The sequence below is a fragment of the Argiope bruennichi genome, chromosome 1 (assembly GCF_947563725.1).
Source record: "Argiope bruennichi chromosome 1, qqArgBrue1.1, whole genome shotgun sequence".
Taxonomy (NCBI): domain Eukaryota; kingdom Metazoa; phylum Arthropoda; class Arachnida; order Araneae; family Araneidae; genus Argiope; species Argiope bruennichi.
In genome coordinates this window covers 10,331,503-10,352,232 of record NC_079151.1, presented here as the reverse complement: position 1 = coordinate 10,352,232, position 20,730 = coordinate 10,331,503, and the positions used below count along the sequence as shown (strand labels likewise).

The 20,730-nt window shown below is 33.6% G+C and overlaps 1 protein-coding gene and 1 pseudogene across 1 annotated transcript in view; one reads left to right on the top strand and one right to left on the bottom strand.

Annotated features, from left to right (window-relative positions):
* Positions 1 to 1,335: 1,335 nt before the first annotated feature.
* On the top strand, positions 1,336 to 19,553 carry LOC129962842 (sulfotransferase 1B1-like; annotated as a pseudogene).
* The window catches only part of LOC129962850 (uncharacterized), a 28,843-nt gene continuing 27,665 nt past the window's right edge, over positions 19,553 to 20,730 (bottom strand). Inside the window, exon 8 of the transcript XR_008783943.1 lies at positions 19,553 to 20,108. The gene's annotated coding sequence lies outside the window, so the exon portion shown is untranslated. The remainder of the gene's footprint in view (positions 20,109 to 20,730) is intronic.

Sequence of the window (20,730 nt, the reverse complement as noted above, 5' to 3'; positions counted from 1 at the left end):
TGATTTGTTACTTAATTATTAATTAACCAAATAAATTAATGTGGTAAATTAACTTCACGAGAGGGCGCTCTGCGTTCTTCCGGTGATAGCCAGCAGTCGGAGGGCAGAGTTCAGAGTTCACTAGTCGAGGGGAGAGAACGGACGTCCGCCGAGAAGGGTGCGACCGGAAACCGACAAGACGTGATACTCTGAAAAAGGGCCGAAACTGGAATTCTTGCGTTGAAGAATTCCTCTGCAAATGCCAGTGCACCACGCGTAGGTGGGAAAGATCCTTTGAACGACATCAACTGTCCATCTTCATGTAATATAAATTCCTTCTTCATCATTGAATTCCATTTGTAAAAACCATCTGAATCATCATTTGTTAATCAAGAAATAAAAGATTAAGCTAATTCAAGTGGACTGATGCATTAAGACCCATCACGCCCACATTAATTAATAAAATAATTTTTTATCTAATAAGCTAAATGAATCCCTTTTCCCTAATTTCAAGCCTAAAAATATTTTAACATAATATGACTAGAAAAAAATGGCCCTTTAAAGGGTTAAGACACCAGGTTGATCGTAAAAATGTTGTCTCTCTTATTATATTTTCACTCAATAAAAAACAAACGCATTATATGAAATACTTGCTGTTCAAACTTAGTATAATTTGGATTCTCAGAGGACAAACCTCCGCAATTATCTGAGTTGGTGAAGGATCATTTTCAACAATTTTCCAGACTTGCCTGTCCACCCCCTTCCTTTTTTATAAAATTGCTGAATCCGCGTGAAATCTTTTTTGTCTAAACTTTCGACTCTGAAGTAAGATTTGGGAGAACAAGATCAGAGCTGCAAAACACTTCTAAGAAAAATTAAAATATGAGAAGTTACGTTACCTCATAATGAGGGTTGTTTATGAAGAAAACTTTTTATTTTTATTGATAGCAGCAATCGTAAATCTAATTCATTTCTCCGCAAGTTCTTCCGCTTTCTATTTTTTTCTTAGTCAAAAACATCATAACTCGATAATGTTTTATAATTGGTACGTCTCTTTTGTTTTCATCGCCATAAATAAGTGCGGTATCATTTACATATTTTATCGATAATATTTATTGATTATCGAAATGTTTGCAGAGCTTTGTAACGTTTTGTAATTAGAATGACAAAAAAACATATTCTACCCGATATCTGTTTTTTTCAAGTTCAGTATTTGATGAGCAATTTGCATAAGCCATTAAATTGTATGACAAGCGCAGCTGGAGGATATATATCCCAGGCATAAAAAAAGGGGATAAAATATCTAAGTGTAGATCGGCGAAAGGGAAATTTCTGACTCTCTGAGGGCTTGCTAGAGTCAATTGCAGATTGTAAAAGAGAAAGCAAAGTGAGAGAAAAACAGTTAAAATAAAGAATAACGATAGAAGAGCTAAAATTTGAAACCCAAATATGACTTTGCAATCGTCAATCGATGAAACTGAATCAATCCTGAGCAAGTCGAAGAAACACCTGTTCAATGATTATGAGCGAGGTTCAGAAGACGTGTATTTATCAGAGGAGTCTTCAGACGATGAAAACGTGGCTTTAAGTAAGAGAAGCCCTGCAGGTTGGCACGTCGGCCTACAGGTGAGTCAAATAGAGTAATTAATCTGCAAATAAAATAGTTCCATTTTTATGCGCCATGAAAAAATCTCGTTTCAAAAATATTTTTTAATTATTTAAAGAAACAAAGGCTTTAGCCTTTTGTATTGGAAATACAGAATAAAAGATAGCCCATCTCTTAGCTCCAGTTAGTACACAAAATATGGCCAGAAGTGCACAGGAATACTATGGAATATTGCATGTCAACATGCATACAATATTCGGCAAGAATTATAAGGTGCTTTGCAGAGAACATATGAATGGAAAAAGACAAAACGATTGTCATAATAAGGAATTATTTAAAAACTGGCAGATTTTATGACTCTGAAAAAATAATGATGTTTTGAAAATTTAATTTTTTATCGTAAAATCAAATCATTTTACTCGTGGCAATAAAAACTATAGAAGGAAAGGTATAATCATTTAGATGAATAAAATTCAATTTTTGCATGTTTTTCAATAAAATCTACATTATCTCAGGCATGAATGCATCATTCAAATACTCTTGGGCATATTAAAGATATTTTATGATGTTATTGGCCTAACAATAATAGGAATGTGTGGAATGGACACATTTTCTTCATTCGACTTTCCGTTCAGAATTGTTGCCTCAATACTTGCCGCATGTTGATCTTGAGATTCTGAAGCACTTGAATTTACAATTCGTAAACGACCTGCTTCATCGTTCGTTTGTCTTATTCATTTGTTTGAGAAGCTGGAATTTGCTTATTTCTACGTGCTTCGCTGGTAGATCTACTAAGTGACGAACGTTTGGGAGGCATATTTTTTGATGAAGCAATGAACCGATATACTGTTGTATAACCGAAATATAGGTTGTCGATTTACTGAATAAATAGAAAAATGACGGTTTGCTCTGCAAAATTTCCATTATATATAACTTACCTTGATCGGCATCGATAATAATAATTCTATTTTGCACGTGTGAGATAAACGCTGAATAATATGTGCTGTTCGCCGCAGCCAAAATATTTTGCACGCTGAATGACAATATCTTGTGTAGATGACGATTCGTTAATGAAAAGAAGAAAAAAAATGAGCGCTTGCTCTAAATATTTTCCGATTTCCTTTCTCTCACATTGATTGGCATCGATGATAATAACTTGATTTTGCTTGATATAGGTGCGATTGACTCCGAATGACGTGTGCCTTTTGCCGTTTACTGTTTGTTTTTTGTCGATTGTCAATTTTAAAATAATATTAAATAATGGAAGTGTACGAGATGATTTGTTTGTAAATTCTATTGTGTTCAAAATAAATCCTAATAATACTACTGTGCCTATAACCTTCGCGCAAGTGCAAATGAATGATATGGCAGCGCATAAAATACGAACAAACAAAAATTCCTTTTTATATATTAGATTTATGTATTTTATAAATCTAAATTTGGAGTCTCACCAGACAAATTGAGCGTATAAGCTCATCACCATCATTTATAACTTCCAAAGCTTCACTCTTGTTCCACTGAAGGTACAATTATGATTTTTTTTTCTTTTTCCCGATATAATACAACAACCATTTCATTTCTTTTCACCCTATACTGCTGCGCAGTTCATTGCATCCCTGTAATCCTGTTCCCCCCCCCCAATTTGTAGATTTGTTTTTCGAGGAATTTAAACTCTTCAAAAATTACTTCGAGGAATATAAACTTTTCAAAAACTGCTAGTAAATTTTAATGTCATTTTTGACTTCCTTCTCGATAAAATGAGCGGCAAGCCTTCTCTGCTCGGGTTTGCCATGAACAGAATGTGTTAAAGAAATAACACCGATCAATCCTTACTATTGATTTAGTGAGATCATCTTGGATTCAGCAAAATTATCTGCCAACTTTCGTATCAAATGCACTCATTCCACAAAATAATGTGTCATTTTGTTTCGAGTGAGGTGGTTTCAGAGATCTCCCTATTTCTCTGATTGTTCCTAACTGTGAATTTATCGCATTTGTTAAGTTAAAGTTGCATATAGTTATCTGAATGCAGTTGAGCATAGCTGCGAGATTTCTTATTGGTACTCCTTGAATAATTTCCGAGAAAATGAAAAGTTAACAAAATGCCCATTTGGCAAGGGATTATTCGTATAGTGCAATGTAGCTCAATAGTTGCTATGTTGCGCAGAACCCTTTCACATAGAATTCTTTAATTCAGCAGATCGAGGTTCTGTCAAAAAGGACTAAATTGACTCAAAAATAGTTTCTTTTAATAGAAAAAACACCGGCTGACAATATTTTCAGATAATAGCCTCCCTTCCATATCAATATTATAATTCTGAGCAATTATAAGAAATGTTACTAACAATGCATTATCTTTATGATTTCATTATAAAAGTAGGATAGCCTCCTAAACATGAGATTTGAAATTTCAAGGAAAGTGTCTATTTATTTCGGCGCCCGAGATTTCATACATCTCTAATAAAAACGAGATGAGAGGCACACGTCCTCTCCAGGCTGCAGATAAATGATTTACAGATTTATCCTCCACCCCACCCCACCCAGGTTTAAACTACCGAAAAGAGTTAAGAATTCAGAATTCTTCCTTTCATCTCTAAATATGCTAAGAAGTCAAGGGGAACAATTTCCTGTATTCCTGGGCCACAGTGACCTGGTGGTAAAGTCTCGGCTTCATAACCGAAGGGTCTCAGGCTCGTGACCCGATTCCACCGAAGAACCGTCATTCAGGAATTCGAATGACGATAAGAAGTCATTCAGGTATTCATTATGCAGTTCAAGCAATTCTCCATATATGAAAAAAGGTTCCTGCTTGAGATGACGCTTTAGTGCACAAAATACTGACTGTGCTCACATTTTCTCGAAGAAGTGAACAATAAACTGCATTATTTGTCGCATTTCATCTTATCGCTCATTAAATATTATAATTCTTTTTAACACAATTAAACTCATAACAGCCTTAACATTATTGCTATATGCGATGTTCACATTTTTTTGGCTGTAGGTTGCTTTTCACTGGTCGCCAATCATCGGAACATAATATCCTCGATGGGCTCATGCCGATGATGGATATCATCTTAAGTGAGCCCCTTTTTCCACAAAATACGGCCGTCGTGGTTTGGTGGTAAGGTCTTAAATTGTGGCTGGGAGGGTCTCAGGTTCGAGACCCAATTCGGCTGAAGTACCGCCGTGTAAATACGTCGTGGCCAAACATCCTCCTACTTTTATGGTATGGAAGCTTGGAGAGGGTGAGGGGCTAGCTGAAGTGTTGTTCTTATCCTCTGACCAGGGTTCAGAGTTATGAGGTCCGTCCCAAAATAGCCCCGTTGTTTTAAAATTGGACGTTAATATAACTAAGCTAAACTAAAATCCTGTTTTCCTTTATACTTTTATTACGTATTGAAATCTCGCAGAAAGTATTGTAATCGTTTAAAAAATTAAAATCATGTTTTAAACCTCCCTATTTTAAGAAATACATTTTTGGCATTATGTCTGTATGTAACAAAGATAACTCTAAAATGCTTTCAGCTAGAGGATGAAATTTGGCTTACGGTTTTTGCATCAAATTTGTAAATATTCTATTTAATTTTGAGAGGAATTCTTTCAAAAAAAGTCTGTTTATCAGCTATTCGACTATAAAACGATAACTACAAAACAAGGAGAGCTAGATGGATAAAATTCGATTAACATCTGTGGTGTGGACAAGTAGCAAATGTTGTACCAAATCGAATAAGGAATGGGCCGTCTGTCGGTTGGTACTTTCAGAAACGTGTCAACGTAACAATCAAAAATACAATGGCTTAAATCTATCAGATTTTGTAGTTACCTGTGTAGTTCTATGTCAAATGTTTGTTTCAATCGGTTGAGATAAATGCCTCTCTAACGCACATCCGATTTTAGAGTCCTGCTAACCGCATGCCAGGAATGAACAGCCAAGAAACCGCGCAATAGATTCAGTAAAAAGCACTCATTTCACGCCGAAGATTATTATTTCGTAACCATTGCAACGCAAGGAATTCTCTGGTGTGACACATTTATCAGAGAATGTGCGGGTAAATATTGGGAGGCCACTCCAGCTGGTTTTACTTTCACTTCCTCCACAATCAGAAACATAATTGAACCTTCCTAACGATTAAAATAAATTGCATTCATGTTGTGATTAACTTTGTAGAGAATTCTTTACAAGCGTAAAAAATCCACATTTTGACCGATCACTCACTATTTGATAGTTATTTATATGACATTATGGTTTCTTTTCTTTCTTAGCATTTTTTACTAGATGGTTTTTCCTTTATACTTCGTTGCGAATATTTATATGATTTTTTGTCTTCATTCTGTCCTATATTTTATACATTTTTGATACTATACACTTTTATAAGTAGCGATATTCTTCCTTAACATAAGCAGTGTTTACCTGCTCAGATGAGTGATACTTCATAAAAATTCAAAATCTGAAACCGTTCGTTGTTGCATTAGATGCATCAGTTTTAGAAAATCGTTTCTTTTTGTTTTTCTGGTTTATTTTATACGTTATTTTTCCTTATCCTTATCGGATGCTATTTTGTTTGATGATTATGGTGATCATTTCAATGCATTTTCAGTAATTATTTAATTAAATTTGTTTAGTGATTTTAAATATCAATTTATTTGTGTAAAAAACTGTCCACAATTTCGTAATATTAAAAATATTCAATTATAAATGAAAGATTTAAAGGAAGAAAATATTTAAATTAAAGAAGTTACTATTTAACACACTAATAAAAGGATATTTCTATAAAAAGATTTTACTAAATTTTTGATTTTGAAATTATTAATTTTTTGATCATCCTATCACTCATGTCTCTCATTTCTTTTTTAACTAGAAATTTTCCACTGCTCTCTAATGAAAGTTAGAAATTTTATATGCATATTTTTGTTCAGATAAATGCTCATTTTATGTAATGTCGTCAAAATTAAAAATCTCGGTCGATTTAGAAAGTTTTAACATATGAAATTCAAATGAATTTCAAGCTTGTATAATAAGCACCTTATCTCTTTTTGTAGGTAAATCCTTCCGAAAATGACGTCGTATCCTTGAACATTCTCTACGACACACCTTCGGGGACCGTGGAGGGAGGGCTGAGGAAAGAAAGTGAAGACAAATCCGACAAGGACATCGTCCTTACTGATCAGGATCCCTCACCAGACCTAGATCCCTTGAAGGCGAGTTACAAACACACGATACCAAGGACCCAGTGGTACAAAGGGGTCCTCCTCCAAGGGTACATTGTGAATCCAAGCATTTTAATGGGACTGGATGACTTTGAAGTACGTGAGGATGACGTGTTCATCATCACTTACCCAAAATCAGGTAAAATTTAATATTTTCCAGATTTCCGTTGTGTTTGTTTGAAAATGATAGAGGAAGGAAAGAGAAGGCGAATCTAGCAAAGACATTGTCCTTGCTGACCAGGACTCCGCACGAATCTTGGATGTCTTAAGACTGCACTGCATACACTCTATATCCAGGTCAATTGATTAATGAACTACTAAATATATAGACTGTACTATTATTATTATTATAAACTATTTACTTGTGGTTAAAGAAATACAAAAAAAATCGTTTAAAATTATTATCCTGCTTCTAAACAATTAAAATTGTAGGTCAAAAGAACTGTTGGAGGGAAAAAAAACTGAAGACAATACAGGAGGAAATTGTGTTTAATCTGCATATACAATAATTGTTCTGGGCAACTACTTTTAGTCATACGGTAACATCAAAACTTTGGATACTGTTAAATCCGTTCGTAATTATTGATTCTAGTACATCCTCTCTGTGCAATTTCTGTTAATGTTATTTAACAACTTCTGCTAATATTGGCATGCGGAATGCACGCGCAAAATCTAGAAGTAACAGGAAGATTAATTGAAATGTAAAAAAAAAAATCAGATTGTTTAGTTCCATTATAAGCCATTGCTTCGTTTTTCTCCACTTGATGCGAACGTGCCGATAATCTATTTCAGCACCACATTTAACTGTCACTTCGAGCAATTCTGATATACGCAGAGACAGCTTCAAGCGTCCTTCTGTACTGCATTGAGACTTTTGTCCTTGATAATAGAGAAGTTAAAGTTATTTCAATCAGGGCAATTGTTTTCAGTTATGTTGCAATATTGTAACTTGGAGGAACAAAGAGACAAAATGAGTCTAATAAAATGACAGCTGATGTAATGGAATTTCAAATTCATAATCACATAACAAACTTATACAGTGCATGACGCATTGCATTATTTTAATCTATTGCGGTTTATTCTATTTTAATGTTAGCTACAAACAAAGATATCAAAACATATGAAAATGTCATTAGATTAGAAAAAACATTAGATAAATTTAATTTGATTCATTAATTAATTTGGTTAATTAATAATTAAAAAACAAATCAAGACACATCATTTTGTCTGAGATAAAGAACTGAAGCATCTAAGTTTCTGACTTACTAAAAAAATTTGTCATAACTTATGCCAACCTACATAATTCCATACAAAGATTGATACATTTGGTGGAAAGCATACTTCCCACGGTCCTAGAAAGGGTTAAAATACTTTCTCAATACTTTGAATATGAAAAATTAAAAAAAAAAGATAGGAGGAGCAATAATAATTTTTATGTAGACACAATCGCTAAATCTAAAGTATCAGTGAAGCGTTTTATCGATAAGTCATTACTGGGAAAGGATAATAATGCAGCAATCAATAGATTTTTTTCGTATTGCTCAAAACTTTCTTTTACCATAAGTCCAACAAATTTTGCTTTCATCTTTCCTCATAACAGTTTCTAATTATTCCTTAAATATTTAATGATTTTTTGGCTTCATCTTTTAAATATCAGCTGTAAAAATTAGGAAAATGTGTCATTTCTGAATAGTTTCGGGAAAATTATAATTCAAAATCATTTTAATTTTTTTAGGAAGGGTTCTGAACTTTCAGGGATGATCACAGATCCAGAAATTCCAATTGTCTTGTTTCCATAATCGACATTAGAACATGTCTACGAAGGCCATTTTGCATGAATGGAGAAAAAATAATTCAAGAATTTCAATGAGGTCATCTTCTGTTCATGAAGCCACTAAGTGCCAACAAAATATATTAAAACAAAATCCAACCGGAAAAGTACTTGATTATCTAAACTTTGAAAGCAGATGGAAGATTCCGCAACCTAAATCTTATTACATTAAGCTAATATAATCCAATTGTTACTAATGGCGATTTTCATTTAGCGTCAAACTTTTGTCTATCGATTACTTGCCTGAAATATATTTTAAAGCAATTAAAGTCAAATGGTTTTCCAAATCGATTTTTATCAAGCTCGTTATGGAAACGAGAGAGGGAACACTGACGCATTTGGTTCTGTTTCACTGTCATTTATTAAAGAAGTCGAAAAGCATAAAATGACGCATAAACATTTCAAAAACTGATCGAGTGATCAGAAAACTTGTCAAGAGACACGAAAAATGGAGTTTACTCTACAAAATGTGATGGATTTATAATGTTGCTCTTTGCCAAGCTCGTTTCATAAAAAAAAAAAGACTTTGAAATATTGACGGGAAAAAGCGCTTTTTACTTTTTCGTATACGAAATATAGAGAAAATATTGTAATCGTCGAAAAACATGTGATCAAGATTAGACTTCCATGAGTTAGGAAAACACGTTTTTGGCATTATGTCCTCCTGTCTATTTGTGACAAAGATAATTCAAAAACGCTCTGAACAAGGTAGATGAAATTTGGTATACGCTCTTTATACCAAATTTGTAAATTTCTATCAAGCTTTGAACTGAATTCGTTTAGAATAAGTTTGTCTGTCTGGCTTTTCGAATATAAGTTCACACGATAACTACAAGACGAAGGGAGTTAGATGGATACAATTTGGTGCACAGATTTAACATCTATATTGTAGATACCTATCAAACTTTGAGTCAAATTCAACAAGGAGCTGACTGTCTGTCTAGCTGTACTTTCAGAAATATGTAAATATAAGTAAAAAAATACAATTACTTAAACATAACAATTTTAGTGTATTACTTTGTGACTCCAAATGTAGTTCTGTGTCAAATTTTGGATTTAATTGGTTATAAAAAGCGTTTCTTTGCGATTTTCAGATACTATTAACCATATGCCAGAGATTAATCGCCGAAATATTCGCCAAGAATCACATGATAAATCAATGAAAATGCTAAATTCACGCCAAAGGTTAATAATAAGGTTACTTCATAATGGATGTAAACCAATGCCATTAAAAGCCTTCTATGGGATAATCCTTTATTAAAGAATATGCGAGAAAGTTTTAGGAAAATCACTCTAGCGCGTTTTTTTTTTCAAAGGGTAAGCTTTTGAGTCTTCAATAAAATTCGAATTAAAACCTTTGCTCACGTTTGAGAAATATTTGCGTTACGCAGATTACTAGATATGCAGGAGCGGATTTCCAACTGGGCAGAACAAGCGCCTCAAAGGAGGTCATCAAGAAGAACTTTATTTTCCTTATTGCCAAATAGATAAATATGCAAAAAGTATAAATTCAGAGAAAAATAAAATATTGGAATAATATTTATCAAGCGTCATGGGTCAGATTCTTATATGTTATACTATGCTCACACAGACACTAAAATACTTGTAAGTATTGAAAGTAAGTCTGTCTAAATACTCTTGTGTATAAACGTGAATGCGAACAATTTGAAGAGATAAAAGAAAATAAAAATAAATACTTTCTCATACTGTTAACAAATTAAAAAAGATTGGCCAACATTAACATAAAAACGCATTAGAATATAAAGTTAAATAGACCAATTTATTTTTAAAAAAAGAAGAAGCCTCTTACGGTATAATACCTAAGGCCGAAAAAATAATTTCGAAACTATCCATACGCGACAAACTTATTAATTAGATTAGTTTTATTAGCGTTCGAAGTTGAAGCAACCCTTGGGCTATTTGTGGGCTGATCTCGTCCTCTTGACTGATGGCCATCCCACCACCCTCCAATGATTGCAATTTTTTTTTTTTATCATCGATGTCAAATTTAATGCGCGCTTATCAGATCCTCATACCGGCGTATCTTTGGTAGAATCGGGTCCTTCAGGAAGCAAATCTATCATCGCTGACATTGTGCGGCAAACTGACATGTAGCGACTGGATTACCTCAAACATGACGATCTTATAGGTAAAGTAAGAAATAAACGTCTGTTCTAAAATATTCAGAGAAAAGAAAATCACAAGATCTAAATTTAGAGCAATAAATACCATGATATAAAATAGGTTTTAAAACAAGACTAATGTTATAGAAAGCATACCAAAAAAATAATAAATTCTAAGCATCGCGTTATAATATGATTAATCCAATAGCATAGCTTAAAAGTCGATTCGGGATAAAAAAAAAAAAAAAAATTCAACGAAAAGCACTTTAGTAAATGGAATTGAGTCACACAATTTCATAGACTCATTTCAATTTCGTTCAACGTTTCCAATCCGTTATCGGCACACTCTAAACATTTCTATATTTTTTATGCAGTTTATTTTTAAAAAAACTGTTTTTTTATGTATCCCAGCTGACTAACACTGAAAAATGAGTTTCATTTGAAATCTCCTCTAATTTGTATAGTATGATTAGCTTATTAGTTTTCATAATTGATAATGACAAAAAAGTGTTGGTATTTAAAGCAGAGTTAATTGCTTAAATGAGGGTTACTAGCATAAATGACAGTGCTATTTTTTTTTCTTTTAATTTGACGTTTGCTTTATTTTAATACTTCCAACATTTTTCTGAATGATATTGCCGTTACAGTTTCTGAAAAAAAACCCGTATGAGCTCTCATTACGACTTCTGTTTGATATTGGCAATGACACATGTATCCTTATAACACCTAAAGTGCAAGTTTACATTGCGTTTATTGAACGGAGCTTGCGCCAACAAAGGTTGGAGATTTTATTTCGTTTTTGATTCTCTTAAGCAAAAGTTTCAATGTTGAGTTGCTCTATAATTCCTCTGGTGCAGCAACAAAGAATATATTCCAAGATACAATATGTTTCAGTACAATGCGCCTAATCCCGTGAACAACTACATTAAATCGTTCTTGATTGAATTAACTATAAAGAATTTTATTGTGGCATTTGATTGAATTAATTTTAGAGAATTTTTAAGTATAGTCTTGTGTTTTCTTTTAATTATAAACTCCTGTGTGTCTTCTTGTGTTTTCAGGAATGCACATAAAAGAAATTGCTTCTTTTTCTTCGTGTCATCCTATAATCTAATTAAAAACATGCGTTGATGCTTTTGATTTTATTATAAATTTGGGTGCTTGATTTGATTTAATTGTGATCAAAAAAGGAATATCTTTCTTCTTTTTTTTTTTTCTATCATCAATCGGTAATCATCGATGTGTTTAATTTGATTTAAATCTTATCTATTTTATTGGTTTCAAAGGAATCTCTCTCTTCTTTTTTTCATGCAATGGTCTATGAACAGAAACATTAATATTGCTTTATCTGTTGCAAATAAATAAATAAATTTAGAGATCAAACGAAGGTTCATCGAAAGTTTTTCTTTCTTGTAGGAACAACGTGGGTAGAAGAGATGGTTTCCTTGATCTACAACGATGGCAATATTAACAAGGTGAAGAACAAGCTGCTCGGCTGCCGTGTAAAGACTTTGGAGGCTGGCAAACCCATTGGTCATCTGCAACACCTGAGCAAAGTCAAGTCACCTCGTCTCATGGGCACTCACCTCCCTCTAACTGTCATCCCCCAAAGCATACGACAAGGGAAGTGCAAAGTAAGAGTAACAATCAATGGATGAAATCTCTAACACGTCTCAATCTTAAAGATGTTCTCAGAAGCTCACTTTGTTTTTGATCATTTATTATGACTATACATTAAGCAATGGAAATATATGCTTTATTATAAAAATTATAACATTCTTCTACGGCTTTTCACGGAGAAAACTGATGACGGTTGCAAAACTATCATTGTCGCAACGGCTATAGTCAGCATATGCTTTAAGAATTCAAAAATTGTTACTGAACTTGAAGAGAAATAAAAATCTTCGAGAGCCTTCAGAAGAAGTCCAGGAGAATAGAGATGATTCTTCTTGCTCATTCCATGAGATGAGAAAATTTTTATTTCAGATTTCATACACAAACAAGGGAAAATGAAGATCCTAATTTTCCATTCTGAACTTCTTCTGCGACATTAAGAACATTGTGTACTGCGAAGAAATTACTGGTATCAGACAGATAAAATTATGCCTTCAAATGCAACTGTAACTCCAGAGGTGCTTCACAGATAATGGAACAAAACTGAAGTCTTTAGAGCTATTAAAGAGGGCGGGGGGGGCATAATATGGTGATATACACAAACACTAATAAGCTACCCAGTGATTTCTTCTGCGATATTAAGAACATTGTATACTGTTAGGAAATTACTTATATCAGTGAGTTGAAATGTCAAATTATTCCTACAACTGTAACTATAACCATAGCTGTACATGAAAGATCACGGAGGAAATTTGAAATCTTTCGAGCTATTAAAAAGGGACATAATAAGGAAATATAGAGAAACGCTAGAATGAGACTCGAAGTCACAATAGAGGCAAAAAATCATCTCGATGCTAAAATCATTAAATTATTGAGTGAAAGAAAACTCTTTCCAGTGAGGTGCTCTAAATTTGTAATCATGGCATTAATTGGCTTAATGATATTGGTTTGTCTGTCCTATCCAAAGTTTAAAACGCCGAAATAGTCCTTTGATGTCTAACATCTGACTCTTAAGTTCCATATATTTACGTACCCTCAAATTCTAAAAATTGTGTGAAACATGAGTAGGACTTCAAAAAATGTCATTTTTGTGAGATATTTTTTGAGAAATTTTTTTAGAAAATAAAATTTTAAAACAATCAGGCGGTTCATACGCTCTGTATGTTTCATCTTTTCCAAGCAAGACAGGTTATGGTGGATAAGCTCGCAGCTGAATCAGTGCGCATCAAGCATCGTTCCTGGCAACTTTGTGTTCAGTCTCTACTTTATTCTAAAAACTGTTACCATTCTTAGTCATTGTGATCGAATATTGGAATATCTTGGCGATATCTCTATTAGAACTCGAATTTCAATGCTTCTTCTAGAACATTCGATGCTTTGTCATAGAAGCTATAAAAGCGAAAGAGCACGAGAAAGGAAGTAGGGTAGTGGAGAAAGGGAGTAATCGAGTGGATTCTCTTTTAAGAGTCATCGAGTTCTCGCTTAACGCTTTATGCTTTTGTATTTGTTTGATAGCGACTTGCTATTTGTTTGTTGTTTGCTACTGAAAGCGCTGTATACGCTTTTGTTACGTTTTGTTTCTGTGCTTTCGAGGTTTCCTATGAAATAGATCGTCGTCACTCGTTAAATTATTTGTTGGACGTTTCACCCACCGGGCGGATTTTTCCATAATATGCGTTTTATATATAAATATACTAATAATTTTAAGTTCTAAAAATTTTTTTGAAGTAATACCCTAAATTTGTCTTTGGTTTTCGACTATCAGACAGAAATGCATTTATTCATTTTTCTCTTCCAGATCATTTATGTGGTGAGGAATCCGAAAGATAATGCTGTGTCATATTATCATTATCATAAAATTAGCACATTCCTGGGAAACTACAAAGGATCTTGGGATGATTTTCTCTATCTCTTCATGAAAGGATACCGTAAGTGCAGCTGTTTTTATATTTTCATACAACGAATAAAAAATCTTCATTTTAAAATTCAGAATTTGCTTATTGCACAAAGACAGAAGTTTCGCAGAGTTTCCCTAAAACAGCTAAAAAGAGAGAATAAAACGCTTCCAAAGTGCTGTGAATGATAGGTAAATGAACATAATATTGAACTCAAAAACGTTTTTATACAATCACAATTACAGATTTTTTTATTGGAGTTTAAAGATTTCGTTTTAGAGAGCCAAAGTTAATCAATAGTAATATTATTCCTTCTGTGCCACAATAACACTGCACATATCCTTTTCGATTTCTGTAAAAATTGCAATTCCTGTTACTCCACTCTTACTAAGCTCCATATTATCAAATTTTAGTAGTTTATCAAAATTTCGGAAAGGAAGTTAAGAAATTCAGATGGCAGAATTGGACTAAATAATGCAAAATATGACCGTGGACTGGAATATCATAATTTCGTTCCAGAAACCATTATCAGATGAAGAAAATTTTAAACTTTTGAATCCTTCTCTTTACTTTACGAATACAAAAGCTCATATTTCAAACATCTGAATGCCTCCATTCACCAGGTAAGCATTAAGGTTGACATTTTTGATTTCCTTGGTTCATTTAGCGAATATAAGAATTCACATTTTTGCATTTATCAGTTCACTTGATAAGTCCGCTGCTGCTTTTGACGACCATTTGGAATCCTATTTCTGAATGGACATTCATTTTCCTGCAATACTAGCAGAAGAAAATGAGATGCTGTTCTAAAAATCTTGCACAAACTGTCCATTTTTGTGGAGGGATCTAACACATTTTATTTTATCCCAGAATGCTTTCGTTGATCGAACATGAAACATTTTAGCGAAAATATTCCTTATCCAACTTGTTCGGAGTTCTAACATTCTTCAGCATATAAGGGACATTGTATGAAAAACTGCTGAGAAAATATTACTAGAAAGAAATTTCCATTTCAACCAGTAGAAGAATGTGCAGTGGAATATATCGAGATGGTAGAAACGAAAGCAGAATTCGATGCAAGACCAACAGTTCTAAAACAAGCATCCAGTTTACAAATAATATCTAACTGATTATTGTCATAAATATAGAACTAACATTACCTATGCACATCACCAAAAAAAAAAAAAATGGTGAAAAAAATACGCAAGAAATTTTTCTAAGAAAATGTAACTAGTTCATTCTTATAAATATGAAACTTTTCTTTATAAATATGTTATTTTATTATTGTTGTTCTGGTATTAAAAATTTTTGATTTATTTCTACATCTAAAACTCAAAATTTTGAAAGCGTAGTGTTCAGAGGCTTCTTTTATGTGTTTTTCAGTTATCTACGGTTCCTGGTTTGATCACGTGTTGCCATACTGGGAATTTTATCAAGAGCATTCAACACTTTTCATATCATATGAAGAACTTAAATTGGTAACATTTGAAGATTGTTGATTGCTTCTCTCTCTCTCTCTCTCTGTGTGTGTGTATGTGTTCGTGCGTGCGTATTTTATAATATGTCTTATGGACCTATTCATGCAATTGAAAATAAAAAAATAAACCCTCATTAGATAAATTTACATAAGATGAATAATATATCAAACAAACTTAAACCACCTCCATCTCGTATTGCTTATTAGCCGTTGTACCAGCAGCTCCGGCTTTGTTCTATAGCTTCTAAAAAAAGGTGAACCGCATATATTTGTAAGTTTTTTATTCAACTCATAAGAAGTTTTAATCTCAGATCTCATTAATTACTAATCAAAAGGGCCGGGATCACCTGGTCGGTAGGGCAATGGATTCGGATCCCTTAGGCTGTGAGTTCGAACCCCGTTGGCCAAAGACTCTCCGTGTACATGGTGGCTGGTGCACGTATAAATCTGTCACAGCCACAAAGTCGAGACAATATCACTGGGGATACTGGATCAGAGGTGATCGTTCACTGACGCAGGTCTAAATTACGATCTGTGGATGAAATGTATGAATGAAGTTCGCCCTGTGAAAAGGGCTGTGACGCATGAGTAGCTAAGACTCTTGGCCCTTGCTGGCGCTACTGAAACAAGAGACGCTAAAACTCAGCTTAAAATCGCAGACTTCGTCAATGGGCTTGCCTATGACAAGTCCCGTAAGCACCAACAACTAATCTAAAGAATCCGGATAAGATTAGTATTATATATGTAAAAATTTCTTTGGGGCCCTTCCTCCCTCTAGAATCTGGATACATATCATTAGCCACGGGAGAAAACATTTCTTTGTAGTATATTTAAGAGTTTAAATTTTAACCTAAAAGATTAATAATATCAGGAGAAAACAACTCAAAGAGTCTTTAGTTCAGGTAATAATTTCTCTCTCTTTTTTAATCTACTGATTGGAGTTTTACAGAGAGAGAAAAAGGCTATGCTCTAGTACAAATAAATAAAAATTAGTAAGTATTTGCAGATGGCCTTATTAAAAACTATTTTTTGGAGAAAAATTTCAACTTGAGATAATAATTTGTGATTAAGTTTACGCTTGATCCATGAGTTTGTTCTTTGAGTTAATTACTTCAAACGACCTGTTTGAAACAAGAGAATAGAAACGGTTGATAAGGGTTGTCATTTAGTCTTAAATTTATTTTGAAAAGCCGGATTAATAACTATATAGGTTATTATGCTTCTTTTAATGGGTACGAAATAAAATGGAAGGTATATCACGTAGAATTTCATTGTACTTCTAAGTTTGGTACCTGTTTTGAACCTGCTCCGGGAGAACTTGGAGATCAAACCAATGCAATCTTTTGGTTTAGCTTTCCTCTAATTAAGATTTTTAAGCTATTCTATGAATAACCCTCGTTGACATGAAAGATGAGCTTTTCAAAAACTTAAAGAACAGAAACACTGCCTATTAACACCTTTTTTTTATGGAACTGAGAGATCATTAGTGGTTTGACGGATCGTTAGAGATTCTGCAGTAAAAAGGAAATTAATGTTAAGAATTCAATAAGAAAAGGATTGTAACCATAAAATGTGTATTTGTGATGATTAAACGTTTCTATATGAACTGTTGTTAAAACGGCATTCAGTAATAAAATTGAGATAAAACGCAAATAAATCATTTTCACGGGAGTAAGATGTAACGTGAGCACCGAGAATGCCAACACGCATATACATGTATTCATAATATATAGAAACATATATTTTGAAAATGTTTTAATTGTGTTTATTTATTTATTTTTAAATAGAAATCAATTGAATGAACTGAAACTGATTTTTAAATCAGTAATGAAAGTCCTATGATGTGTTAATTGAGTACATTAGTTTTAAAATTATGAAAATATCAGACAAAATTACCTCAAACAATTAAAGAAATCGCAACAACTTAACCAGCGGGGGTGGGCTCTCAAAAACTTTCCAGCATTTCATCCATCTAGATCAAAACGTTTTTCAGTTGTCTTTGTCATAGATAGACCGGCCTTTTCTAAAAATGCGTTTTTCGAACTCTGAAACGTGGAGATTCAACAAAACCTCGAAATCGATTTTTTTTTCTTATGTATCAAAACGTGATCATGATAAACTCAATTCAAACTCAACTTAAAAGACTGTAATAAAAGTAAAAATAAAAATGCTAGAATAAAATAACTTTTCAACACTCGTAAAAATACTTTGGCAATTAATTAAACAGTAAAATAGGTTTAGTATTTATTAAGTCTATGTTTAAAAAAATGTGCTTAAATTATTTTTTTAAAATTATTTAAATTAAAAAAATAGTCATTTAGAAATAAAATATATGTCGTTAAAAAGCTAATTTTCAAAAAAATTAAAATAGTAATTTTTGTTCCTTTAGAAATTATGGCCGAAAAACGTAAAATTTTTCAATTCCCATTTCATTCCTAAAGGGGATGTAGGGAGTGTAGCCATTTTTTAATAGCGCTGTTAATCTTTCTAGGTACTAAGGAACATATGTACTAAATTTCGTTCGAATCCATAACAGGGATGTAGAATTATAGAAGGTTCAAACATATAAAGACAAGGATTTTCTTTTTTATACATATAGATAATACAATAGGAGTACCTCAGTGTTTAAATTTTTACTGTATTGTACTGCGAAAATAGTTGTATCCAAATTTGTGCAATTTAGAATTGGTTTCCACTTAATACCCAATTCGGCTCGTCCAACGAGTACGAACTGAATCATCTCGGCTTTTATAAATCCATTATAGCAAGCAAACCAAAATGAAGACTCTAAAATAGACTGCATCATTGGTTAGTTATAAGATTATGGTCCTACAACAGAACATAATTTTTTTCCAAGTGATAACGTTGAATTCGGCTCTCCATTTAAGTTCTAATGGTTACCGAACTTAGGGACGGATCAGTAGCGGGCAAAGAGGTACAGGAAATTCATATATTTGTGAGGAAATGCCAGAGTAAGGATAAATGGCATTTGTTTTACCAGTTTCTCCCTCATTCATCTAGGTTTGAAAAAAGGAATGCACCACATTTCTTTATGACAATCCGCTTACTCAATCTCTACTACACTTCCCTATTCAATGTCTCATAAACAAATAATTAAACAATTACATCAATGAATGGACCCCATCCGCCGTGTCACTTCAGATATGGAAATGAGAAACTTCTGGAATGGTGATTGGTTCACGCAACCCCGGTACAGGAATGATGTGGGATCAGCTCCCTCCTACGGGAAGGTTGTACCGTGCCGGTGATAACATGGAGGACTCAGCCTTGGTTCTGCCAATGCTGTCGCGGCGCCCGGTTAATCAAATTTGTCTATGTGCCTTCAAGCGGATAGGAGAAGTCTGCTATGATATCAATAAATGGTCCTCAAAGATTTATTCCTATATCAAGCTATATTTTTACTTGTGTATGAAAGTTTGATTCAGAAGCAAAATTCTTCAACAGGATCTTCCGGGTATGGTGTCGAAAATTGCCTCCTTCCTCGACCGGTCTCTTTCCCCCGACGCCATCGAGGCGATCTCCAACCACTGCACCTTCGAGGCAACAGCATGGTGAACAGAGAGGTTCTGCCGTTTGCCGGCCTATTCGATATGACACAGTCCAAGTTCATGAGGAAAGGTGAGTCCTCTTTCTAATTGATAAAGAAGGAAAAATGTTCAAAAATTAAAAATAACGAGGTTTTTTTTCTGGAGAAAAAAGTTGAACCAGCGTTTCATTATTTACCATTAATAAAAACTATTTACTGGAAGAGTCGTAGTCACAGAAAGTCGCACAAAGGGGATGTAGTTACTTAAAATTTGCGTGAAATAAAAATGCGTTTTTTCACTTCATATATTCCAAGTTTATGCATTATTACATCTACCTGCTTGTGAAAATACAGTTCGACAGATGGTCAATTCCTTTATAATGCTTCTTAAACCATTATAGCACCAGTCATTATATTCAGTCGGAATCCAATGAGGAGTGTCTATAATAAAGGTAGAAAAGGCGTCTCTCTCTCTGGCTGGATGAAGAATTGATTTGTTATATTATTTTAATTCACATTCTTGGTAGTTGTAATCAATTTTTTTTAATTTGTCCAGAAATGCCACATCCGGTGCCCCATTACATGACAAGTCACTCCTTCAAGGGTTTCGTTCAAAATTTGATAATTTCATCCATCTAGCTCTGTTCGTTTAGAAATAATCTGTTAATTTATATTGGACTTTCTCTGAATAGTTCTCACATTCAAATAAATCTACAAATGTAGTATGAAGTCCAAACTGAAGTCCGTCTAGCTGAAACTTGCTTGAATTATTTTTCTCACAGACTGGCGGGCAGATTCCAAAAATATGTTTTTTGGACTCAAGGAGACCTGAAACATGGAACTTCGTCAGAATCTCCAATTTGAATTTTTTTGAAGATTAAAATATTTTTAATCATATAAGAGAGTAAAAATGAGAAGCAAAAGCAAATAAATTAGTTTGTTCGATTCCCAAAACTTTTACTTTACATTCATGAACGAATTTTCTCCATCCATGTCCTTATTCCATTCCATTTCTTCTTATTCCATCTGCCCTTGCATTCTTTTTTATGCTATGATGAAATCACCTAGCTTCGTTTTGTTCACCAGTTATGACAAGAGTTTCATAAAAACTCTGTAAATGGCCATGAGATTAATGTGCATGATTATATTATAACGGAAGTCCAAACCCCTGTCCTTCTCCCCTCCATTTCAGGTTCGAGGCCCGATTCCACTGAAGAACAGTCGTGTAAGCATGTCGGGTTTAGCGCACCGCCGCGGCTACACGTTCTCCTACTGTGGTTTTTTTTTTTTTTTTTTTTTTTTTGGAGAGTGGGGTGCCAGCTCAGGTGTCGTCCTCGTCATCTGACTATGGTTTAAAATTATGAGGTCTGTCCCAAAATATTGCTAGTGTTGCTTTAAAACAGGACGTTAAACTAAAAACTCTCCCTTCCATTCCACTGTGTTCTTATCC